Here is a 26,392-nt window from a genome sequence, read left to right on the forward strand (position 1 = left end):
GCTTAGAACACTAGAACTTTGATTCCCTGTCGTGTGGCCTGGGGAGAGGTTAGGTTACTGTAGCATTTTCCAGGTTGTAGTGCATGCCAGAGAGGGTAAGCTACAACGGCATTTTCTAGGTTGTAGCTGTTCTGTTTATTTGTTCCTGGTTTTTCCTTTTACTCCCTAAGGGACGTGAAATGACAGAGCTGGGGGAAATACTTAGGAAGTCATTATCGAGTTTTACAAAACAATTCTAGATCTTTCCTGTGGACCCAGAACTTCTGGTTGAGTAGGGTTGTCTGAATAGTTCTGGCCAGTGAGTTTGCCGAGTGAATAAACGGTTGCACGTCTTCTGGGTGAGGTATGAGGTGAGGTTATATGCTCTCCAGGTCCTGGGAAAGGAATTAGCAGTCAGAATAAAGAGAGGTGACACATGGCCGCCGTGGGAAGGGTGAGAGGAGTGGAAGTGAGCACTCGGCGGATGGCTGAGTCTGTTTACATTTGTAACGGAGTGCTAAATGGGAGTGTGTTGGCCTTGTGAAGTAGATGGTTTTCCTCCTTGACCTGGTTCCTGAGAGCCTGAATCTACTGACGTCTACTCACCTGCCTCCTTTTTATCCCTTCCAGGTTTGCAGTAAACATTGGCTACTCGCATGGCCCTTATACCCAGCATTTTGTAAGACTGTCTAAGGAGAGGAAGGCCCCCGAAATTAACAGAGGCAAGTGACCCCCTCCCTCCTCACTATTCCCTCATCAGCTGAGAGGCCTGGGGTTTTAGGGATTCATTCGTTTTTTTTTTTAAACAATACAAATTTATTATCTTACAGTTCTGAAGGTCAGAAGTCAAACATGGGTCTTACTAGGCTAACATCAAAGTGTCATCAGGGCCGTTTCTTTTGGAGACCATAGGGGAGAGTCTATTTCCTTTTCTTGTCTACCTTCTGGAAACCACCTACATTCCATGGAAGATGGCCCCTTCTCCATTTCAAGGCCAGCAGTGTAACATAGGGATTCATTCTTAACATGAGAGTTGCAGTGTTCCTTCTCTCCGGTAGTATATGAAAGTGCTTATTTCCCAACATCCTCACCAACACAGTGTATTATGAAACTTTTCATCTTTGTGAATCTGATACATGAAAAATGGTATCTTACAGTAATTTTATTTTAGATTCCTCTTATTTTTGGGTGAAGTTGAAGATCATTAGGATTATTTTTTTAATATATTTTTTAAATGTTTATTTTGAGAGAGTTCACTTGCTTGCAAGCAGGGAGGGGCAGAGGGAGAGAGGGAGAGAGAATGAGAGAATGAGAGAGAGAATCCCAAGCAGGCTCCATGCTGTCAGCACAGAGCCCGATGTGGGGCTCAAACCCTTGAACCGTGAGATCATGACCTGAGCTGAAATCAGGAGTCGGACACTTGCTTAGCCAACTGAGCCACCCAGGTGCCCCAAGATCATTTTATATGTTTAAGAGCCATTTATATATCTTTTACTGTGAACTGTCTGTTCATGGAAGGAATGACTTTTTTTGGCCTTGTTAAAGTCAGGCTGTACAAGTCATTTCTATCAAGGCAGTGAAAGGATTTGAGACAGGAGGGTGACTTAGTCTCAGCCAGATTGAGAAATTGGCCAAATGACGATAGTTGCTGTGGGTGCAGGGCATCTTGGCCCTAAAGATGGATCCTATGGGTAGTTTCAATAAGAAATGCAAAGAAATTTTAAAGTGGTGCTTCCTGAGAATAAGGACATGGTACTTACTTTGAGCTGAGGGTGAAACCAGGCATCAGTAAGATTGGACGAGGCCTGGCTAAGAGGCCTTAAGCCTCCCTCCCGCGCTCTTGAGGACACTTTCCTAACAGACGCTGCAGAGGCAGGGCCCCACCATGGTGCCCTGGGTGCTGGGGGCCCTGGGCAGCAGGTCAGCCCTCCGGCCTTCCTTCTTCCTCTCCCTGGGTTGGCATCGCTAGACTAGGGCCCCACAGTAGGAGAGTGCTTCCCAAACAGCGTGTGGGAAGCATTTTTAAAATTTTTCCAATGTCCAGTCCATTGTAGATGATACTCTGTAACCCACGGTAAAAAGGATTTAATAAAAAAGTAAAATGGAAGAGACATGTAACGTTTATTTATATTTGAGACAGAGAGAGAGACACAGCATGAACAGGGGAGGGTCAGAGAGAGAGGGAGACAGAATCTGAAACAGGCTTCAGGCTCTGAGCTGTCAGCACAGAGCCCGACGGGGGGCTCGAACTCACAGACTCTGAGATCATGACCTGATCCGAAGTCAGACGCCCAACCGACTGGGCCACCCAGGCGACCCAAAAGAGACATGTAAAAAGACAAGCTCAAATTATTTACTAGTAGAATCCATAGACATGAAATCCCTATGTCAAATTGCAGTGAGTGTCTATAAATGCCACTCAAATTTTGTTCTTAAAATAGTAATACTGTAAGCAGAAGGGCTTTAGAACCCAGATCAATTTTATCTTCCTTTGACCCTCTTTTATTTCTTGTCTCCTCTGTTCCAGCTTCCCACGCCAGAGCTTAACAAGTCAGTTTATTAGGCACCGTTTGCCTGTGCACCGCCCCCCGCCCAACCCCGCCTGTGGTGTTTTACAAACATCCAGGCTCTACCCCGCACAGGATGGAGATGAAGGGAGCACGCTAAGAAACATGGCTGTCTTTGCTTTGACATTGGTCTGCCCCATTTCCTGACCCCAGAATACTTTCCAGCGGGTCTCCCAATTTTGAGTTTCAGCCGAATTCTGAGTAGCTCTCACTTAGCCACGAAAAGACACATTTCTAAGAGGGACATTTAGATCCCATGTTTTGATGTAAAATATTTTTCTTTCATATGTAGAATTAGGGGGTGTTGCGTTTTCCTTAAGGTAGTTGATCCAACCATTAGATAGATTGTGCTTATGTTGGTTCAAATGGCTTTAAAAAAAAAAAAAGGAAGAGAATTTTAAAGTCCTTACTTCTCCCATAAGGTCTATGGATAACCTAAACCGCTACCCCTGAAGAAGGGCAGAAGGGTTGTGTTTTGTCCTCCTGGTGTGAACTTTGCAAGGCTTATTTCCATCATCACTGAGTCATGGCTCGTCTCTGTCTCTCTCTCAGGATATTTTGCTCACGTCCATGGCGTCCGTCAGCTTATAAAGGCATTTCTAGGGAAGACAGAATGTCCCTGTGAGATTCTAAATCTTGGGGCTGGGATGGATACCACCTTCTGGAGACTAAAGGTAAATTAAAAAATACCGCCCCCTTGTTTCCCCAATTGTTTAATTTTGTGAAGGTTCCCAGCGGGTTCAGAAATGTCAGGGGCGCCTTGGCGACTCTGTCGGTTGAGCACCCGACCCTTGATTGCGGTTCAGGTCATGATCTCTGTTTGTGGGTTCAGACCCGCATTGGGCTCTGTGCTGACGGGACAGAGGCTGCTTGGGATTCTGTCACTCTCGCACTCTCCCTCTCTCTCTGCCCTTCCCCCATCTCTCTCGCAAAATAAGTAAATAAACATTTTTTTTTAATTTTTTTTTTTCAACGTTTTTTATTTATTTTTGGGACAGAGAGAGACTGAGCATGAACGGGTGAGGGGCAGAGAGAGAGGGAGACACAGAATCGGAAACAGGCTCCAGGCTCCGAGCCATCAGCCCAGAGCCTGACGCGGGGCTCGAACTCACAGACCGCGAGATCGTGACCTGGCTGAAGTCGGACGCTCAACCGACTGCGCCACCCAGGCGCCCCAAACATTTTTTTAAATGTTAGAAATATATTCAAAAGGAATGCGGTGACTGCCTGTCTCGCGTCCCTGTCCCCATCCGTTTGCACCTGCTGTGCAACCACTGTCAGCCACGTACGTGATGTCACCAGGGCCCTAGATATGTGCCTTGCTTCTTAGCTCCTGCTGTCACAAACAGGGCTTTTGATCCAAATGCTTGTATACATTCTCTGCGTGTGTGCGAGAGCCCTGCCAGTGGAGTAGCTGAGACCAGGGGCCCATGCATTTGCCGTTTTGACGACAACAAAAGACTTTACTGTCGTCGTGACGGTGTCTTCAGTATAGCTTGGAGATTTGCAAGGCTGGGTGATGGTAACATGACACAAAGCCCTTTTAAGTTTAGTGATTCATTTTGAGAGAGAGAGAGAGAGAGAGAGAGAGAGAGAGAGAGAGAGAGAGACAGAATCCTAAGTGGGGCTTAGATGCGGGGCCTATCCCACGGAGCACGAGACCGTGACCCAAGCCGAAATCAAGAGTGCGAGCCCAACTGCCTGAGCCATCCAGGTGCCCCTCCATTCTCTGAGTTGGTCCCTCACCTCCTTCGTTAGGGTTCAAGAGCAGGTATAATTACACTCACTCACAGAAGAGGAAATGGGTCCAGTTAGTGGCAGAATCAGGACCACGGGCCTGGCCTTTGATTCCAGGCTGGACTTGTAGCACCAAACCTTTTCTCTACAACGATCTCACTGACTGCATTTTCTTTTTTGTAGGTTTGTACAGATCTCTCTGGTTCTTCTGTCAGGTCGGTCATGTGGCAGTCATGGGTACGTGCATTTCCCCAGATTCTTGCAGAAGTACACCAAGATACACTAGAGTGTGTGGGCCTAATGCGACCTGAGTGTGTATTTTGTCCCTCATCAGCTCACCCGATGAGGTCTTTGGTCATCGGTGCCCCCAGCCTCTCTCTCACTGAGGCGAGAAATCAGTGGCCTCAGCACAGCCTTAGTATTAACCGGTTGCCTCTGCATTCTTCATTCAGGATAAGATAGCTAACGTTTCTGAAGGGCGTGCACATCCATGACCTCAGGAATGAACATGAGAGCTCTGCAGGTGGGGGGCGGGTTACCCAGACGGGGCAAGGCGGGCTCCGAGAGCTTGTGGCGTCCCCAGGTCGGACAGCCAGTGGCGCTGGAGCATGGAACAAACAACGGACTGCAGTTCGTCCACGTCCAGATTCCCTCCTTGTTCTCTCCAGAGAGCACTGCGGCTGCTCGGGGGGTGGGGGTGGGGGGCTCTTTGCTATAGGTCGGCGGTGCCTCTGGGCCTCAGAGACCACGGTGTGGTGGAAGGAACTGGAAGAGAATGCAGTGGCAGAATGTGTGCAGTGTGAACAGAAGCCACGGGAGAAACTCCTCCTTTGGGCTTGACACCCTTTTCAACGTGGTCCCGTGGTTTGGTCTCTCCCCCCGCCGTGTAGGTGGGTTAATCATTACTAAATCTGAGATTTTTATTTCTGAGCAAGGTACACTGAAGCTCATGTGCCCCTTCCGAGGAAAAGGTTATCTGTCAGCAGTGAGGAAGGAGAATAGTGCAGGGTCTGAAAAATTTGGTGGAGTTTTTTCGTTTTGATAATGACATCGGTCTAAAGGGTTTTAAAAAACCTAAGTTTCTTTTTAGAAAAATGATGCTTGTTTGCTCTCTGGAGCAGGAGCTGAACGGGCCAAATTTAGGCTGCCACCTATGTCGGTAAATAAAGTTTTACTGCAACACAGCCAACTCCCAGTTCCTTCCATCTTCCCTATGGCTGCTTTAGCCCTACGGCAGCAGAGTGGAGAAGTCACAGCAGAGACCGTCTGGCCTGCAAAGGCTAGAGTACTGGCTGTTTACAGCAAGTTCGCTGAGCCCTGTTTTTGAGCTCTATGTGCTTCTGTAAAAGAGGAGGGGAGATCTCGTCGGCTAGTCTTGTTGTCTGGTGCACCTTCCACCTGGGAGGGTCCCCTGGCTGCACCAGCAGAGGCTTGGCTGTGGGTCACAGGCTTTCTGCTGCCGCTGGTGTGTGAGCTCGTTCTGTATGACGTCAGGCCCCAAGACCAGTCGAAGGGACAGTTGAAGGCTCCCACCTTCAAGCAGCGGGTGAGAGTAGGGTGCAGGAAAGCCAGTACAACCCCAGACAAAGAATAAAGGGTGAGTGAAACCCTTTAAGGGACCTCAGCTTCTTGGTGTCTCTTGAATCCTATTTCCACACGGCCAGAGGATCAAGGACGCAGGGGGTCAGTCTCAATATGGCAGCCTGTGCAGCGGTCGGCCACGTTGGATCTCCTTTGAGCCTACGGGATACTCTTCCTCACGGTTGTCCCCGGCTGCCCTGCGGTAGCTATGCACGGTCCCGGTTGCCTTCCGTGCCTCCTGTGACGTGGAGCTACTGGCGAGTGGAGTGGAGTGTCGGAAGGGCTCAGGGAATCCCAGAATAAAAGTTGAAGCGTCATGTCCCACAGCCATTTGTTGCCCCTTTCCCAAAGGCAAGAAAGAAGATGTCTGTTCCTTAAAAGCTCCAGGTGTGCCTTTTGGAAGCTTTCCCTCCATGGTGACCCCTTAATCGGCATTCTTAAGAGGGCAAGTAGCTGATGAGTGGGAAAGCTCTTTAGAAAGTCAGAAGTCCTAGACGAGCCATAGGATCGTATGCTGTCCTGCATTTGCTTTTGTTCCCCAGGCCTTCTGGAATTTTAGCGTGTCCTTATCTTCATATCGTGTGAGCAAAATCCTTAGAGGGTGTTCTGGAATTTCCTAGCAAAAGTCATCTTCTGGTATGCTCTAAACGTTTCCTCCAAATATCTTCGGACAGCTTTTTACCCGGCCCTGCCCTACACACGGGCAGGGGAGCGCGGCAGCACCGAGAGAGAACGGGTGAGATCGGTGAGCGTGTCTCTTCTGATGGGTCAGGAGACTGTCTTTGTCTCTGTCTTCCTGTCTCCCCCTTCCTCCCTCCCCCTTTGTCCCCCAGACCAGATCCCCTGAGATTTTCCAAGGGCTGAGGGGTAGCTGGCTCTCCCAGTTCTGACACTTGCCCTTAGGGTCACCTCCTACTGGAAAATGCTTGCTTGTGATTGCTGCCCCCCCGCCCGTCATGCTGTCGTGGGGGGCCGGCTCCCTCTCGGTCCCTGCTGTCCATCGCTCGTTACTGTGCACGTAAATGGTGTTCTGCGCAGTTGCTCAAGTCAGAAAGAGGGGTGTCATCCTCACCCCAGCTCTTCCTTAATCCCGGCCCACACCTGTGAGGCCCACCACCGGGTTCTGGGCACCAACAAGTGTCTTTTTCTTGGTCTTTTTTTCCACTTTAAGGAAGCGGCTCTGTACTTGTGGAATGTAAGTACAGGTGGATACGGAGGCGTTAGAAGAGCGCTTTGGGGAGGCGCCGGGCAAGTCACCAGGTTGTGGAGCGCCTTGTTTCTTTCCCCAAGCCTCAGGGGCATCGGGAGCTGCTGCAGGCAACACGCAGGGTGTCGCTGAGAGTCCAGACAGCGGTGTCCTTACAGTGTGTGCAGTTGGCGAGCTGAGGAGGAGAGAATGCGTTCGTGAATACGCACCGGGGCTGAGGGATTGATTGGACGTGACAGAGAATGTGCTAGGATGGCCAGGGGGCCAAGGGGAGACCAGGCCGGGGATGCAGAAGGGGGAGCAGGGTCGTGTGTGTGTGTGTGTGTGTGCGCGCGCGCGCGCGCGTCTGCCACGCTCTTTTACTGCAGCCCTCAGTAAAGATAAATGTACACCCCAGGCCAAGACCTAATTCTAAGTACCCATGTCAATAAGGTTTTTAAGTTTATTTATTTAACTTGAGAGAGAGAACCGGTGGGGGAAGGGCAGAGAGAGAAGGGGACAGAAGATCCAAAGCGGGCCCTGGCCCCCACGTGGGGCTCAAACTCACGAGTCGTGAGATCATGACCTGATCCAATGTCAGACACTTAACCGACGGAGCCACCTCGGCGCCCCGTCCCCATGACAGTCAATGATAAAGGCACACACGTGGCACTTACTAAGGCAGGCCCCGTTCTGAGTGTCCCTTGTGTGTACTCATTTCCTCATTACTCCTCACAACCCCGTGAGGTGCTGTCCCTGTCTCTGCTTCGCAGAGGAGGGAAACTTGGCCCAGGGAATGGAGTGACTTTGGGGCCTCGCGGCAGACAGGCGGTGGAGCTGGGATTCGAACCCCCGTCCCCTGCTCCAGAGCACCTGCCCTTTACCACCCGCTGTATCCTCCCCTCACAGAAAAAAGTAAACGTGTCACAAAACAGTACTCACCCCCACTGTGTGCGATGCTTCGGGATTTTTGCTGTTTTATTCCATTTTATCCCTCAAATGCTGGTCAGCATTGGTGTCCTGACCCTCTCTGATTCATCTCGATCTGCTTTTTGGAAAATCCTATCAGGTCCTACTCCCCCAGCGCCTCCACATACCCCCACCTCCATCCCAGGCACTGCTCCCCCAGTTCAGGCTCCCCGTGACTTCTTCCCTGGACAGCTGTGAACCCCTGACGCCCGTCCTCCATCCATTCCCCACGTGGAGACCACAGTAATGTGGAAAATACATCTCTGCCCATATCGTTCCTGGATGTCAAACCCTTAAGTGCCCTGATGCTCTTCGGGGCCTAGTACTCGCTCGGTACGTGAAGGTGGTCAGTAAATGTAGGAGTGAATACATAATTCTAGAGCTTACTGCGTGTTTTTCCTCAGGATGAAGATCTTCTCCCAAGTAAATATTTTGAAGTGGACTTTCCCATGAGAGTCACGAGAAAGCTGCACAGCATCAAGTGAGTATGGCTTTGACCACAGGAGAGAGCCCGGCAGGATTCAGGGGCAGCGTTCAGGAGGCGGCCAGTCTGAACGCCAGAGACCTCATTTTAGGGGACTCTTCCCTTTTACCCCCTTCCCGCCTTCCTTCTGGCCCCAAGATCCCCATTCCAAACTGTCTTCAAAATGAAATGTCCCCTCCCTTGCAACTCTTCTGTCCGTTAACGTAATTTCTCTGAACACGTAATAGAAATGACCTATAGTGGTTTAATTTTAATCTGAAATTTAAAAAAGTGTTTTAATGTTTTATTTATTTTTGAGAGAGAGAGAGGGAGACAGAGTATGAGTGGGGGAGAGGCACAGAGAGAGAGAGAGAGAGAGAGAGACAGAGTCCAAAGCAGGGCCCAGGCTCCGAGCTGTCAGCACAGAGTCTGATGTGGGCCTTGAACTCATGAACCGTGAGATCATGACCTGAGCCAAAGTTGGACACTTAACCGACTGAGCCAACCAGGCGCTCCAATAATCTGAATTTTCATGTGTGCTCCGGCTACTTCTGTATCTCCAGAGCATAGAAAGGGGCCTGGCTCAGAGCAGATGTGTAGTAAATAGCGTTTGAATGAATAATGGGAGGCCAAATTGGCCATTTACTATATATGAGATAGTATGGGGGCCACCCTGAGTCCATGTTTTAAGAATTCTGCAGTTACAGATGGCGAGTTTGTGAATCTTTGCTGAGAGCTTTTGTAGCACCATGTGAAATGCTTCACTCAGATGATCTCGTTGAGTCCTCAGAGCCGACTCAGGAATGACATGCTTTTATTAGCAGTTGAGGAAACCAAAGCTCAAAGAAGTTAAGCTAATTTCCATAAGGTTACCTGTTGACAAAGGGGTAGAGCTGAAATTTAAACCCTGACCTCAAGCCCAAGGTCAGATTTTCTCAGTGGTTTTTAACATATACTTCTTCCCCTTCTTTTTAAACTAGTCATTTAAACAAAATCTTAAGTCTTACATTTAAAAAAATTTTTAGTAACCATTAAAACTTTCACCTTGTCCTTTAAAGATGTGTAATTCCCACAAGCTAGAAATAGTTTAAGTTTTTTTTTTTCTAACTTATCCTATGGAAACAAGTTTTGCCCTTTTCCAAATACAAGATTATATTACACGGAAGGTGCATTTTATCTAAAAATAATTTTTTAAAATAATTATTTATTTTTGAGAGAGGGAGACAGAGTGCAAGCTGGGGAGGGGCACAGAGACAGGGAGACACAGAATCCGAAGCAAGCTCCAGGCTCTGAGCCGTCAGCACAGAGCTCAACGCAGGGCTCAAACTCACGAGCTGTGTGCGAGATCATGACCTGAGCCGAACAAAGTTGGATGCTCAACCGACGGACCACCCAGGCGCCCCACGTAGCGTGCATTTGAGATGCGCTATGGCATCTGACGCTGTGCAGCCACAGAATACGACCTAGCTTGTTAGGACACCGAGTCAAATAAGAGCAGGTGGGCTCTCACTTAAGCCTAGAGGAGGTTTCTGGGGTGAAAGATGTGTGTATGGTGGTTGCGATACTGAAATCGGCTCTCGGATGTCTAATTTTTTGCACATTCTGGAGGAGAGCAGAGTCATCACCTAAACGTTACTGGACTTCAGGTCTGAGTAGGAATTGGTTTGTTTAGTTGTCTGTGATTAACAATGGTTAAAATTTTTAATTGAGTGAGCAGAAGCAGGAAACGAGAGACAGCTTGGAAAACACTGGAACATTTGGAAACATATCGCCAGCCTATCTTTGGCGGTTTCTACGTCTTGAGTGTTTCATGATCAGTTTGTGACTTGACGTCAGATTCGGAGAGTAACGCTCACTGACCTACTCTGAGAGCTGATCCACTGAATTTTTCATGTGTGTGCCTAGGGTCAGACGTGATTAAGCAGCAGGCCCTCTGGAGTCGCCCTTGCTTTGAGCAGTAGCGGTACCTACTGGCCATTTCGGTAGTGGGTGTTTGCGTTTTTTCAGTAACTAAGCTACTTGACTCATTTCTCTCTCTTTCCCATCTTCCCATAGATACAAGCCTTTCTTATTACAACCCATTATAGAATGACATTCAGAGGACACACTGCAAATTGGCAACTAAGTAATACAGTATGGGCTACCTCTCTGCTTTTCTTCCCCTTTCTTTTTAAAGATGGTGTGTGTGTGTGTGTGTGTGTGTGTGAGCGTGCGCGTCTGAGTCTGTGCGTGTGTGCACATGACGTCATAGAGTGTATACTTCTGCATCACATCTACTGTGAAGGAACTTGAAACAATTGTTTGTATGGCCCCTCTTAGATGTCCATAGGTCCCAATCTGAAATCTTTTGAAAAACATTTCAGTGAGTTGCAAACATTTCAAATATAGGAGCTTTTTCCCGAAAATCTTTCCTTGGAAAAATCCAGTCCGGCAGCCTCAGACCCTGACTCCTACATGGCTGCTTCGTTGAGAGGGAATGCACGTCCCCACCACTGTTGTCTCGTACCTGACCCGCTTCACCTGTTACGTCAGGTCCTTGGCCCCGGGGCTCAGTTTTTCCCCGTAAGTTTTCAGTATGAGTGTTTCCAACAACTCTTTCCTCCCTTCTAAGCCTTTAAAACTAAGGTCACAAACACTCTTCCAGAATGTTCCATTGTGTTCAGTGTGTGTCTGACAGAGAAGTTCAAGGGGCTTATTAATAATTCAGGTCAGAAAACATGCTCAGAGAGGATGGCCTTAGATGGTGGGCACAGATAACACAGGAAACGTCAGGCAACTAGACAGGCCTCTACACCAGCACAGTGCCCTCGTCACGCTCCTAGTGAACAGACTCCCACAGAAACTAATATCTCCTCCATCCTTTGTTTCCCTCGTACAAATTTTAAGTACAACCTCCTCAGGCTTTGCCATTGGCTGGCACATCTGCTTTCTCTACATCGTAGCCGTCATACTTTTCTGTATATTTGGTTAATATTTGCGTCAGAAGGATTAGCTGTAATGAAAGGGTTAGTTAGCACTTTGCATTGCCTTCGACCCATCAGTGTAGAAGCATGTGAAGTAGAAAGTAAAGACCCTGCGTGATCTCTCCCCCCACCACGATAACCACTGTGCAGGGTGTTTTCTCCTGTGGATGGACAGTGTACCTAGAGGCAGGTAAATATCACGCGTAAGAAAATACACATGTAAATAGAATCCCGTGCCCGGCCCGCAAAAGGTTCAGTAAATTTTTGGTGAAGGAATCTATGCATATATTGAATAAATAAATATATATGATGTAGACCAACATGTATTTGTTGAAAGAGTGAATCTATACTTGTAGAAATAAATAAATACAGTTATATGTATAATTTTAGTAAAGCGAATAATTTACACGTACTGTTTTGAAACTTGTTCTTTGTGCATCCTAGGGAATCACGGCTGTCTTCATGTTGCCAGATTAGATCTACCTCGTTATTTCTGGTGACTTCGTAGTACTCCTCTGCATGGAAATCCCATTTTACTTAACGTATTCGCTACTGATGGTCCTTTAGATTGCCGCCTTCTTTATGGTTTCCTATTAAACAGTTTTGTAGAAAGCCTAGTTATATGTGCATAGTCGCAGGAATTGCCAGTTCAAAAAATTGTACCTTATGAATTCTAATAGCTACTGCCAAGCCGTGCTTCAAGACCCTTTCGACGAATTTGTATTTTCACCAGAGTAGATGCGGGTTCCCTTTCCCTACACCCTCGCTAACACTGGCTACTACCATTTTAAAAAATTCCTGCCAGTCTGCCAAATCTGTGAATTAAAGATGTTTCTGTAACTTTGTTTTAAATTTTTTATAACTTTGAACGTGCTAGTGAAACGGAGTACCCTTCCTTCCTTCTGTTGGCCTGTGGGATTTCTTGTAACTTTCCTCTGCTCATATATTTTCCAGTTGCATTGTTTCATTTCCTTTTCAATTTATAGGAATCCTTTACAACATAAAGCAATGTTCTTTGATATAAATCCCTCGTCAACTGTTGATTGGCAGATTTCTTTCTTAGCCTTTCACTTGGTTTTTAACTCTGGGTTTGTGTCTTGTGTGGGCAAATTTTCTAGTCCTGTCCTTGATAGTTTTTGATCTTGCCATCATTCTGGGAGAGGGACAGTTGAAATAAAAATTAATGAAAATACAAATGTGAGTGAAAATTTGAGAAAAGTGATAGGCGATGATAACACTGACACATTTTCATTGAAAAATTGCCCTATTTCATTAAACCTTTGAGGCTGTGATTGCAAGAATCACACTATCTATTTACCGCCAGGAAAGAAAAGGTGCTGATAAGTTAAACCGAAACGTTATTGACCGATGCATCCTCATTTCAGAAATGTGAAACTGAGAAAAAATACGCATCTTGAAATTGATCATTTCTTAAAGCTGAAATATGCACGAGGTGAAACTTAAAAGTATACAAATGGGCACACAATGAAAAGTCAGTCCGGATGAGTGAATCAAGGGGGACGTCTGGGTGGCTCAGTCAGTCAAATGGCCAAGTCGTGATTTGGGCTCAGGTCAGGATCTCACAGTTCATGAGTTTGAGCCCTGCACTGGACTCTGTGTTATTAGCACAGAGCCTGCTTGGGATTCTTTCTCTCCCCCTTTCTCCACCCTTCCCCCGCTCTCCCTCCCCCCCCCCCCGCCATCTCTCAAAATAAGTAAGTAAATGAACCTCCATGTACCCATCACTGAACTTTTAACTGTGGCCAATTTCATCTGTACCAGTGGTTCTAGAAGTGTAGTCCTGGACTAGTGACATCACCACTGTGGAGCATTGGTTGGAAATACAGATGTCTAGCTTTTGAAAGAATTTGACAAAATGTCTACTTCTGGAAGATCTGCTACATCAGAAACTCGGGGGGTTGAAGCCATCAGTCTCTTTTAACAAGCCCGCCAGGTGATTCTGATGACTGCCAAAGCTCGAGAACCACTATAGAAACCATGCTGTCCGATCTCTGTGGGAGTATTTTCAAGCAAATGTTATCATTGTATTTGTAAATACTTTAGAAGCTATTTTCTTTTAAACATAGTATCTCACAAATTGGCACGACATTTAGAGAGTGGCCAGCCGATCGGTACCAATACTTAAATATTTTACCCTTTGACCTCCTAATTCTACTCCTAGAGACCTACTTAACTGGACGGGTGCTTCATGAGGTCTAAACAAAGATGCTCATCGCAGTGCCTCAGATGGAGAAAATCTGGAGATACCACAGGCCTAATCGTGAGGGCTTGGCTGAGTAAGTTGTTTTATCCACTGATGGAATGCTAGGAAATCATTACAGACGATGATGTCATTGATATTACTGTTAAGTAGGAGAAGCAGTTTTCAAAAGAAGAATTGGCCCTCCTTTCTTTTTCCTGTGTGATGTGTGTGTACGTATTTGTGTGACAGAAAATGTGCTTATGTTGTGTGTATGGGTTTATGTTGTATGTATAGAAGAAAGACTGGAATGTTCTATACCAAAACATTAATAGTGGGAAGATGTGATTTTCGTTCATTCCACCCTCCTCCTTCCTGATTTTTTTTTTTCCTTTTTGCAGTGGGACATGTATTTCTGTAATGGAGAAAAAATAATAATTGAATTTTGAAAAGAAATCCATTGAAATGATCTCCTCTGGATGAATTTCTGCTGAAATGATAATCTCTTCTTGGCTTTCCAGGTGGACACCTGTTGGATTCAAAGAGCTATGCCATTATCGGAGCAGATCTCCGAGACTCACCTGAACTCGAAGAGAAGCTAGAGAAATGTGACGTGAATCCACAGTGAGATCTTGTTTTAACCTCTTACGCGTTTGTGATTTCATGTGAATACGAAATAAGGTCAGGTGAAAGTGCAGCATGATACCCGTGTTCCGTTTTTAATTCTGAGATGTTTATCATTTCATTGCTATGAGGGAGGTTTTCTAAGTCTTTGAGAAGCAATGTTTCTCCTGTTTTCACATCAGAATCACGTGTGTTGCTTTTATAACATACTGATGCCTGATACCATAAAGTTTGAGAGAAGGTAATTATATGTATAGAAACCTATAACTGCAGGGCACCTGGGTGGCTCAGTTGGTTAAGCGTCCAACTCTTGATTTCCGCTCAGGTCATGATCTCACGGTTGGGGAGATCGAGCCCCATGTCAGGCTTTGCGCGGAGAGCTTGGAGATTATATTAAGTACGCGTGTGAAAGCAGTTGAACGGAAATTGGCGCAGAAGCTATAATCTGTAGATTATTACAGTTGCAGTGGTAACCAGCAGCAACCCGCTGCGAACGTAGAAACACACCATTTGGGCAAATGTGCTACATGGCCAGGGAAATAATCACTTACACATCAGGAGAGCTCTTGGGATGCCTGCGTGGCTCAGTTGGTTAAGCATCCAACTTCTGAATTCGGCTCAGGTCGTGATCTCCTGGTTCATGAGATTGAGCCCCACATTGGGCTCTGTGCTGACACAGCCTGCTTGGGATTCTCCCTCCCTCTCTGTCTGCTCCTCCCCTGCTTGCCCTCTGTCTCTCTCAAAATAAGTAAATACACTTAAAAAAAATTAATCAGGGGAGCTCTTGATAGGCAAGTTTGCCTCACTCCTGGAGATCTACAAAATGGATAAGGAACAGCAGCTATCACAAGTATTAGAATTACATTCATAATTCTCTGGGGTTCATTTGTGCTCTGTGTTTTCCTCCGTGGGCTGTTTTTGCTTCGCTTAGACTTCTCTTCTGAAAAGTATTAATCCTGTTTTTAACATTGGCGAAGACTGCCTCTTAAAAATACACTGTAAACGTGTTTAACTTTTCACTTCCAAATAATTCAAATTTGTAAAAAAAAGTTGCAAACCTTTACAGGAAATTCCCACGTAGCCTTCTCCACCTGGCTTCCCCCCATGTGGTAACACCGTATGTAATAGTCAGTGCCTTTTGCATTAAAAAGGTTTTTGGAGGGGCACCTGGGTAGCTCAGTCGGTTAAGCATCCGACTTCAGCTCAGTTCATGATCTCATGGTTCATGGGTTCGAGCCCTGCATCAGGCTCTGTGCTGACAGCTTGGAGCCTGGAGGCCTGGAGCCTGCTTCAGATCCTGTGTCTCCCTTTCTCTCTGCCCCTCCCCGGCTTGTGCTCTGTCTCTCAAAAATAAACAAACATTTAAAAAAAATTTTAAATAAATAAAAACGTTTTTGGAACTGTTTTTCTCTAATTACCAACCTATTGAGGTTTTGAAACTTTTTTTTCCACTCACTTTTTCTAATCGTTCCTATTGATATAATCTGGGGGTTTAGACTTAGGTTAAAAAAAAAATTGCTTACTTTAAACTTCCTTTTAATGTTTTTCTTTCTGATTTTCAACTTCATCTGCAACTTGGACTTCATTGTCTATCCTCTGGATTTAGTTCTCTCATTCTTTGTACCATGACCCAGTTGGGTCCAGAGAGCATTTGTAGATATATGCATACATATGTGTGTGTGTATTTGTATACACATACATACGTTTTTATTTTGGAGAGAGAGAAAGAGAGCATGTGCAAGTCAGGGAGAGGGGTAGAGGAAACGAGAGAGAGAGATAAGATCCCAAGCAGGCTGCATGCTCAGCATGGAGCGCAACACAGGGCTCAATCCCATAACCCTGGAATCATGACCTGAGCCGAAATCAAGAGTCAGATGCTCAACTGACCGAGGTACCCAGGCGCACCTGGATATATATTTTTAATTTCTTTTAGTGTTTATTTATTTTTGAGAGAGAGTGTGAGCACGAGCCGGGGAGGAGCAGAGAGAAAGGGAGACACCGAATCCGAAGCAGGCCGCAGGCTCTGAGCGGTGAGCAGAGCCCGATGTGGGGCTCGAAGCCATGGACTGTGAGATTATGACTTGAGCTGAAGTTGGATGCTTAACCGACTGAGCCACCCAGGCACCCCTGGATGTATATTTTTAAGTCACTTGAGTTATACAACATTTCCTTGTCAAAAAAAGAAAAAAAAGGAAATCCTGATGAACAGTAACAGTGGATAGTCGGGACTGTCGGGTCAAAGCCAGCAGCACTTGTGGGTAGCCTTTCTCTCTAGCGATCATGAGTCCAGGCACTGAGTCTAACTGCATGGGTTACATTCTGACACTAACGTACACGATGTTCTTTTCAGCAAATTGCTTGGGTATTTTCAGTTCAGACAATTTACTTGTTTTGAAATTCCCTGCCAATAAAAATAGGCAAAAGTAACCTACTTGCTTTGTGAGAAAAATAGCAACCAGCCATGAGGAACAGCAGCGTAAAGGGGCAGAGGAGGAGGAGGATCCAGTAAAGGAGTCAGAAGGAGCAGGAATAAATGAGCAGAGCTCACACAATTTAGGGCTGCCTGTGTTCCCTTCCAACTGTAAAGCGTTTAGAGATTTCTGTAGGAGTTTATTGCTTTTCCTGTTTCGTAATTTGTTCGTTACTTCGGGTCTGGTAACTCAGACCGCATGCTAATGTGTCATTTGTTGAAGACTGTTCGTGTTTTTAATTCTTGATGATAAAAGTTTGTGTAAGAAGAATTAGATTCTGTTAAAGGGATAGCAGTATTTCTGCATTTTATCAGTCAGCTTTTGATGTGTACCAAAATCTCTGCAGCCTCAGCGGTCTCGAACAACTCACAATTCAGAGCAGTTCACAAGTTGCTCAGGATTGTGTGAGTGAACCATTTGGACTGGGCTTAGCTGGGTGGTTCTTCCACTGGAGCCAGCTGCAGCTGAGGTCCCCTGGGGTTCACTGCTGTAGCTGAGATCCCCTGGGGTTCCCTCCTATGTGGATGCCTCATTCTCACGCACAGGGCCTCCCCTCCGATAGCAAGCCAGCTTGGGTTCATTGCCACACGGGTTCAGACTTCCGAGCAAGAGGGCAAGGGCCAACGTGCAAGTGATTTTCAGCTTGCGCTTGCGTCGTGTTTGCTACTGTTGTATTGGCCACAGCGAGTTACAGGCCTAACCCAGATTCCAGGGGAAGGGAACGAGACTGCCTCGGAGCAAGGGGTCTGCAGGGCCACCTTGTCACCCTGTGCGGGCATGCCGGGGGAGAATTTGTAGCAAGCCAGACAAAACCTTGCTCAGTGCTCGCGTTGTTACGGTCTGAAACTTTGGGTCACGACGGGGCTCTCCACCTCTTACCGCCCTGATAGTTGACGTGCTATCCGGGGCTTCTCCTCTTCCTGCGGTGTGCACCCCAGGGTTTTCCTGCCCTGCCAGCACTATCTCCGTGACTGCCGTTAGAGTCCCGATTTGATGAATACATACTTATGTGCCTTTTTTCTTCTCTGAAGATTGCCAGCACTGCTGATAACGGAACGCGTGCTGGTGTACATGACTCCGGAGCAGTCGGCCAACCTTCTCAAGTGGGCAGCTAACGGCGTTGAGACAGCTATGTTCATAAACTACCAACAGGTAAAAGGAAGCTCAAGACCTTTGCGTGCTGTATGCGTTCGCGTGGGGGCTAACCCTCTCTGAGCAACCCCAGTATAAATTTCCACTCACTCTTTTCCTTCCGCCTCTGGCCACACACACATCGCCGTTTTAAATCGATTCTAGCAATTCCCAGCGTTCCTGATTTCTTAACTTCCTGCAAACTCGCAGCCAGGGTTTTTGGAACTTCTCTCTTGGCCTTTACAAAAACTTTGTAAAGTTCACATTTTACCGTTGTATTAATTATAGAGTCATAGACCGCGATGGAAGGAATTTTGGCTAACATATGGGTGTCAGGGTAGCGAACCCTGATTCCTTCCGAGGCAGGCAGGTGATGCAGTGGAGGAAGTTGGCCAGGTGTAAGGCAGACAGGAGTGCTGGGGACTCTGGTGAACCACAGTTCACCCCTGCTCAGTGCCACCTCGTTGTTCCCATGTGGACATGGGAGCCTGGAGTTGAGAACCCCCAATTTTCCAGGAGAAGCGACAGTGTAGAATTTTAATGTAAAATTCCTAATTTGTAACGTCCCCGAGTTTGGCCCGCTGGTTGCCTGTTTTTCTCTTCTGATGTGGTGGGAAGGGTTCTGTTTTAGAGCTTTGGAATTATTCAGCGTGGGTCCGAGTCCTGGCCCTGGCTCTTATGATTGGCCGGGTGCCCTTAGGCAGAATGGTAGGGTGGTTGGGAGTCCATGCTCTGGAGGTAGATTGCCTAGCTGTGTGACCGGGACAAGTTTCATAACCTCTCCGTGCTGTCTCTTTATCAGGAAAATGACAATAATAATAATAACAGTCCCGACGTTAATAGGGTGTAGTGAGGAGTAAGCGAGTTAATTTGTACGAGAGCATGTTCAGGATTGCCCGGCTGCTGAGCAGGTTATTAGCTGTTATTTGGATCTTTCTGAGCCCCAGGTCCTTGTTTTTGATTTGTTTTTAAAGTTCTCTACTTATTTTGAGAGAGAGCATGAGCAGGGAAGGAGCAGGGTGGGGGTGGGGGTGGGGGTGGGGGTGGGTGGAGAGAATCCCAAGCAGGCACTGTGCTGGCAGCCTGGAGCCTGACGCGGGGCTTGATCCCACGAACTGTGAGATCGTGACTTGAGCCGAAATAAGGGTTGGATGGACGCTCAAGTAACTGAACCATCCCGGTGCCCCCGCCAGGGCTTTGTTTATAAAGGGAGAACTTCTCTGGGCTATTATGGGAGTTCATGAGATGATGTGTAGCGGGGGGCACGTGACTGAATACATGGCGGCTAATTTTATTGCTTAGTTCATTTTAACTTTATTGATTTTATTTTTTTCATCTCATTTTATTTTTAAATTCCATTACGGATGACAGCAGTAAACGCTTTGCCCCGTGTCACGTAATTATGGACAGATCTAAGGCTAGACCTTGGTTGACTTTCTCACCCCTTCATGCCCCAGGCCACATTCCCGTAGAGGTGGTTCTCGGTTGAGTTTTCTTCCTTCCCTCTGTGTAACTGGGGGCATTCCTCACACTCAGTCTTCAGTCCTGGTGAGTGGATATAATGGTAGCTGGCCTCATCTGGCTTCTGTAAGTCTTGGGAATCTGTCTTTGCTTGCAGGATATCAGGACTGGGGAAAATGAATTCTGCTTGCTTTCTTTTTTAAATTTATCTTATTTTTTTAGCGTTTGTTTATTTTTGAGAGAGAGAGAGAGAGAGAGAGAGAGAGCGCGAGCACGGCAGGGATAGAGAGAGAGGGAGACACAGGATCTGAAACAGGCTCCAGGCTCTGAACCGTCAGCACAGACCCCGACACGGGGCTCAAACTCACGAACTGTGAGATCGTGACCTGAGCCGAAGTCGGCCGCTTAACCGACTGGGCCACGTAGGTGCCCCTGAATTCTGCTTTGTTTTCACACATTGTGGGTGTTCACCCTGCTCTGTTCGCCTCGTTTCATTCGTGCGTTCTCTTATTCAACATCATATAGCAATGGTGGATGAAGTGAATCTTGACCATGGACCCAGTCACTTGGGAGCAAGCCTGGGGATGTGTCCGTTTTCACTGAATTCTGCAATTTCCTAACAAATGCAAACCATCAGCCTCCTCAGGTGTACTAACTGCTCACATGCCTTCCATGATTTCCTACTCAGTATTTTAAAATGACAAAAACCACATGAATGATGAAAAAACCTGTTTTTTAAATATTTGTTTATTTTTTAGAGAGCGAGCGAGCAGGGGAGGGGTAGAGAGACAGACAGAATCCCAAGCAGGTTCCATGCTGTGAGCACAGAGCCCAGTGCGGGGCTCAAACCCACAAACTGTGAGATCATGACCTGAGCCAAAAATCAAGAGTCGGTCGCTTACCGACCGAGGTGCCCTGAGTGATGCAAATTTCAGTACTGGTAGAATAAGGGTAGCAAACTTGTAGAAGTTGCTTGCTATATAGCAGGCACCTTCCGTGAGTGTGACCTGTATTAACCTACTTGTCACAGTAACCAGGGTGTGGCGGGTGTGGCCGGTGAGGGGACCCAAGCACAGAGGGATTGGACAGCTTGCTGCCCACGGCCGCACGGCCTCACGGCTGGTAAGTTTCAGGCCAGGATTCAGACCCAGGCAGGAAGACGACGGAGCACGTGCTCACAGGCACCCAGTGTGACCATTCATGCCACGTAAGCCTCACACGTCCACCGACAGAGAGTGATGCTGCTTCTTGCCTGCCACCGTTGTCACAGGAGCTCTGGGAATCATTTCGTATAGTAAACTGTTGACGTTTTGGGACAAAGTAACAATAGTGCGCGGTGTATTATGTATGTTTTGTGACATTTGTGCATATAGATACGTTAATGGTTTTTTTGAAGTGGTAAATGGGGGGCACATGGGTGGCTCAGTCAGCTAAGCATCTGGTTTTGGCTCAGGTCATGATCTCACGGCTCATGAGCTCGAGCCCCACGTCGAGCTCTGGGCTCACAGCTCGGAGCCTGGAGCCTGCTTCGGATTCTGGGGTTCCCTCTCTCTCTGCCCCTCCCCTCGTTCATGCTCTGTCTCTCTCAAAAATGAATAAACATCGTAAGAAGGGGGTTTTAAATGGTTTCTCATTAGATAAGTAACAGCACATGCAAAACTTCAAAAAAAAAAATCAAATAGTACAAAAGGGTATGCAGGGAAAGGTAAGTCTCTCTTCTACCCCGGACCTTAGTGAGTCCTCCAACCTGGGAAGCAACACTGCCAGATTCCAGAATTATTCTGCACATATATAAATGTAGCTAGAGATTTTTTTTTTTCTTAAGGGCAGACAGGAGCATGTTATGCACAGCCCTCTGTACTGTACTTTTCGAGAGTCTGTTATCTGAGAATCATTCCACATCTGTATCTGTGTCTGTATGTGTGTCTACGTCTGTACCTACATCTACTTGGATGTCCTCTTGCTGTTTTCATGGCAATGTAATATTTCATTAAACGACCATGCCACAACTGCTTTAACCCCAGCGGATGGGCATGTGAGTCCTTTCCGTCATAGGTCCCGTTACACATCATGCTGTGGAGTAAACCCTCTTGCACCTGGCGTGCACGTGGGAGTCTACCTGTGGAGCAGCCGCTCAGTGGTCTGACCGGCTCCCAGGCCGAGCGCACACCGCCCGGTTGCCCCGCAGGGGGCGGCAGCAGACGACGCTCTCGTCAGCCCCGCGTGCCGTGCCCGCCCCCGACTCCGTTGACTGCACTGGGTATTAGCAAACATCAGCCTTGACGGCTCAGAAACAGAATACTGTTGTCTGATTTTGCGTATTCGAGAAGCCCTTCTGGCATTGCCCAGCCTCCTCTTTCCCTTCCCAGGTGAACATGGACGACCGACCGGTTCGGACAGACCGTGATCGAAAACCTGCGGAGGAGACAGTGTGACCTGGCGGGAGTGGAGACCTGCAAGCCGTGAGAGTCACAGGTCGGAGAGCAGGGCGGGGACATCCTTTGGTACCCTTAACCCCCCAGGGAAGGGCACACTCCCTTCTCCGATCAGAGAATGTGAGAAGCCCTGTCGCGTGCCCACCTGAACAGGCAGCTGGGGTTCCACGTGGGCCGCTGGTTCGTCACGCTAAAGAAGTCCAAGACCTGGGCCGCCATCTTGGTTTGGAAAAAACACATTCACATTTCCCATACCCTATTAGCCCAAGTTTTCAGTATGCATATTTGCAAACAACATGAACGTAGAGGGAACAGTAGGACGAAAACCCATGTCCCATCAGCCAACTTTGGTGACTCACATCTTTCAATATTGTTTTATTTATCCCCATTTTTTGTCGGTGTTGTCACTGGAATATTTTAAGGCACATCCAGAGAGTATAGCATTACCCCCATAAATACTTCCATGTGAATCTCCTACCAGTAAGCATTTTCTTCCCCCACCCCGGGATAATGGTAACATCATCATTGTACCTCACACAGCAGCCGAAACTCCTCCATAGCACCTACTCCACAGTCCGTGTTTGGATTTCCCCAGTTGTTTAAAAAAAAAAACAGAAAAAAATTCTATAGGTGGTGTGTTTGAAACAGGATCCAAACATGGTCCAAACTTTGCACTTGATACGTCGCTTACGTTTCTTAGAATCTGTAATAGAGACTTTAAATATCTTTTATTTATTGTTTTTTAGGTTGTTTGGTTTTCTCTTTTTTTTTGCTGAGGAGACACCACCCACCCCTGCCCCTATTAAATAGGTGGGATATGTCACATTACGCCTCGAACGCATTCAAACACTCTTGCTCACGGAGAAGTTCCTGGCTTTATTTCTCTTTAAATATACATTAGTGACTTCTCTCCCATGATAACAATGCATGTTCGGTGTAGGAAATTGGAAAAGAAAAAGAAGAAAGATGGGGGCTGGGACGGGCTTTTGAAAAAGGAGTCATCTGAGACAAGTTCTCATGTGCTCCAAGAGTGCCTTGGAGTTGTGCAACAGTGCCTCGTACCTTGCCTTTTCTCTCCGCTGCACATTCTAGAAAGAACGGCTCCTGTCGAATGGGTGGGAAACTGCGTCAGCCGTCGACGTGATGGAAGCGTACAGCAGACTGCCTCAAGCTGAAGCGAGCAGGTGCGGATTGGCGAGAGTTAGTTTCACGGCGAACAATTCTGATTGATTAAAGGCATAACTGTCTTTAATGTAAACACAAACACAAAACAAACCTCAAACCTCCAACCCTCACTAGATATACTTTGAACCATGTTAATCTGCTAATACAGGCTAAACCACAGCACCTTGAGAGGAACTCATTAGCCACTAACGGAGATAGGGTTTGTGCCAAAGCAGGTTATTTTGGTCAAAACGAGCGGTCACACCTGTCGCACTCCCAGAGCACCCTGTGCGGTGGCAATTCTGCACAGTCCCTGTGTTTTGCAGATTTTTTCTCTGAACTTATTTTTATTTTAAGAGAGAGAGCAGAGCGCGAGTGGGGAAGGGGCAGCGAGAGAGGGAGAGAGAGAATCCCGAGCCGGGTCTATGATGTCAGTGCAGAGTCCGAGGTGAGGGCCTTGAACCCATGAACCGTGAGGTCGTGACCTGAGCCAAAATCAAGAGCCGGACGCTTAACCGACCGAGCCACCCAGGCGCCTCTTTGTGTATATGTTGTAAAGCTTATATTTAAATGCTCTTTTGAAAAAAATCATACAAGCACATGATAAAACAAAACAGAAGAAGGCAGTGTAGAGTACGAAGACCAACCCTTCCATCCTGCTCCCCTCACCACGAGTCTACCACCTTCTCTCAAGACGCAAGTGCCCTTGCCCGTTCTTCCAGAAGTGAGCTACGCGTGTGGAAGCACGTATGTCCCCCACTTGCTCTTGACGTAGATAGTAGCGTACTCTGCACGTTATTTACTCTACAGTTTGCTTTTCGAATTCCACGGTGAGCCTTAGAGACTGTGCCAGGTCGGTGCACACAGACCCATCGCATTCTTTCAGATAGCTGCATATCCTCCAGTTGTGTGAGTGCGCCATAACCTCTTGAACCCAGCTCTCCTCGGTTACAGCTGTGATGCAGCTGTGAGGCTGCAGTCAATATTCTGGAACGTACATCTTTGTACATATAGGGTAAACTCTTAAAGGCAGAACTGCTGAGTGGAAGGGTGTACATTTTAAATGCGGGGTGGGGGGCGCCTGGGTGGCGCAGTCGGTTAAGCGGCCGACTTCAGCCAGGTCACGATCTCGCGGTCTGTGAGTTCGAGCCCCGCGTCGGGCTCTGTGCTGACAGCTCGGAGCCTGGAGCCTGTTTCCGATTCTGTGTCTCCCTCTCTCTCTGCCCCTCCCCCGTTCATGCTCTGTCTCTCTCTGTCCCAAAAATAAAAAAAAAATAAAAATAAAAAAAACGTTGAAAAAAATAAATGTGGGGTGGGGGGGGCACCTGGCTGGCTCAGTCGGTAGAGCATGCAACTGACTCTTGATCTCAGGGGTCGTGAGTTCAAGCCCCACATTGGGTGTGGGGCCTACTTAAGAAAAAAAAAAACAAAACAAAAAACAAAAAACGAGGGCGCCTGGGTGGCTCTGTCAGTTAAGCATCTGACTTCCGCTCAGGTCACCATCTTGCGGTCCGTGAGTTTGAGCCCTGCGTCAGGCTCTGTGCTGACAGAGAGGGGATTGTGGGGGGGCGGGAGGCGGGTAAGCATCTTCATGATGAAACAAGGAGTTCCTTGAAACTGGCAAACTCTTGAGGCCCCCGTGGATGTTCTACGAAAGGGACAGGAGCAGACAGTTGCCACCTGCCTCCTGTGGGAATTCTGCAGTCCTCAAACTGCCTGCAAGGTTTGGGGCTTCAAGGGTTCAAGGAGATTGTGCATATTTATTACTAACGTGGGATGTGGGAGAGAGAACACTGATGTGAAACCTAGTCTAGTTAAAGGTTATCGAGCCCAAGCAACATTTCTGAAAGTCTGAAAGTGAAGCTGAAATATACGATAAAAGCCAATGAGGAAATATTACTAAGAATAAGATTGTCAGGGCTCCTGGGTGGCTCAGTCGGTTAAGTGTCCAATTTTGGCTCAGCTCATGAATTCACGGTTCAGGAGTTCAAGCCCCATATTGGGCTGTGTGCTGACAGCTCAGAGCCTGGAGCCTGCTTCAGATTCTGTGTCTCCCTCTCTCTCTGCCCCTGCCCTGCTCACATTCTCTCTCTCTCTCTCTCTCTCTCTCTCTCTCTCTCTCTCTCAAAAATAAAATAAACATTAAAAAGAAAAATGGAAAAAAAAGAATATGATTATCTAATAATTCTTAAAAAAAACAAACCCTCCTACTCGTAATAAAAACTTCTGGTCCTTAAAAAACAACAACAACAACAACAACAACAACAACAACAACAACAAAAACGGGCTCTTAGAATCTTCTACCTGCAGGTGGCTGTCATAATTTAGAAGGATATTCTGACATGGGCTGGCATGGCACCAGTTTTCTAAGCTATGCCGGCTCCTCTCTGTGGGAAGAGACAGAAAGTCACCCGGGAGCAGATTGCTGGTCTTCAGGGGCTCAGGTGAAAAGCAAGGACACAAGCAAGGAGGCTTAAGAGAAACCTCAGTGCAGAAGGGTTCTGTCTTTCCCGGCATGCTCTGGGGTGGGCGGAGACGGAAAGGGGTTGAGGCCGAGTGAAGGGATGTGTACAAAGGGTCCCAGGCCTTCTGGAAGAAACCCCCAGCCCCAAAGTTAGGGAAGCCTGTGAGAGACGAAGTGCAGTGGGCCCGGCCAAGCCCCTGCAGAAAATATTCCTCCTGCAGGGCAGAGAAGTCCAGGCTGATCACAGGCCACCTCAGGGCCTCAGGGTGGTTCTGACAGGTCTGGTCACCGTCACTGAGACTCTAAGTCCTTCAGGAGCCAACTCAGCCCAGAAGTGGAGGATGATAGCATGAGAGGCAAGAAGTGGAAACTCTAGGCTGTTGCCGGCAGGGCCTGTCCCATCAAGGACACCGTCATAGCGAGCGACAGGCCCGCAGCCTGCCCGGGAGCCGTGACCAGGCTGCAGTGCCGGTGGACCGGCCAGGCCAGCCAGCGCCTCCCCCACCCCACCCCGACACCTGGCACTTGAAAGCAGGACAGCCCCATTTGAACTTCACAACATGACACCGAAGTTCCAGATCCCCTTGTTATCACCGTGCAACCCAACTGCTTTTCTTTCCTGCTCGGGACCATGCCGATCAGTCTCATCGTGTCTCAGATCATACATACAGACGTACGTACACAGATCTGCTTCAGTTCTCGCCGATGAGGCTTTGTTTTGTTTTCCTCTTTAAGCAAAGCACTTTAAGAAGATTTTATTTTGTTACCTGTAACAGATCTTCACTGAGGACTTCTGTTTTCTCAGCTCTGTGGGAAAAAATGAAAAGCTCAGAGTCAGAAATCCAGAAATGCAAAGGAACTCGTGAAATGTAATAATGACTATCCCAGAGTTTAAAACAAAACAGCTAGGGACGGACGGCTGGGTGGCTCGGTCGGTCGAGCGTTCAACTCGTGACTTCAGCTCAGGTCATGATCCAGGGTCGTGGGATCAAACCCC

General features: G+C 47.4%; 1 pseudogene; it reads left to right on the forward strand.

Annotated features, from left to right (window-relative positions):
• Nucleotides 1-345: 345 nt before the first annotated feature.
• Nucleotides 346-23,077, forward strand: LOC131501609 (leucine carboxyl methyltransferase 1-like; annotated as a pseudogene).
• The last annotated feature ends 3,315 nt before the right edge of the window (nucleotides 23,078-26,392 follow it).

The sequence above is a fragment of the Neofelis nebulosa genome, chromosome 18, assembly GCF_028018385.1.
Source record: "Neofelis nebulosa isolate mNeoNeb1 chromosome 18, mNeoNeb1.pri, whole genome shotgun sequence".
In the NCBI taxonomy this organism is placed as follows: Eukaryota; Metazoa; Chordata; class Mammalia; order Carnivora; family Felidae; genus Neofelis; species Neofelis nebulosa.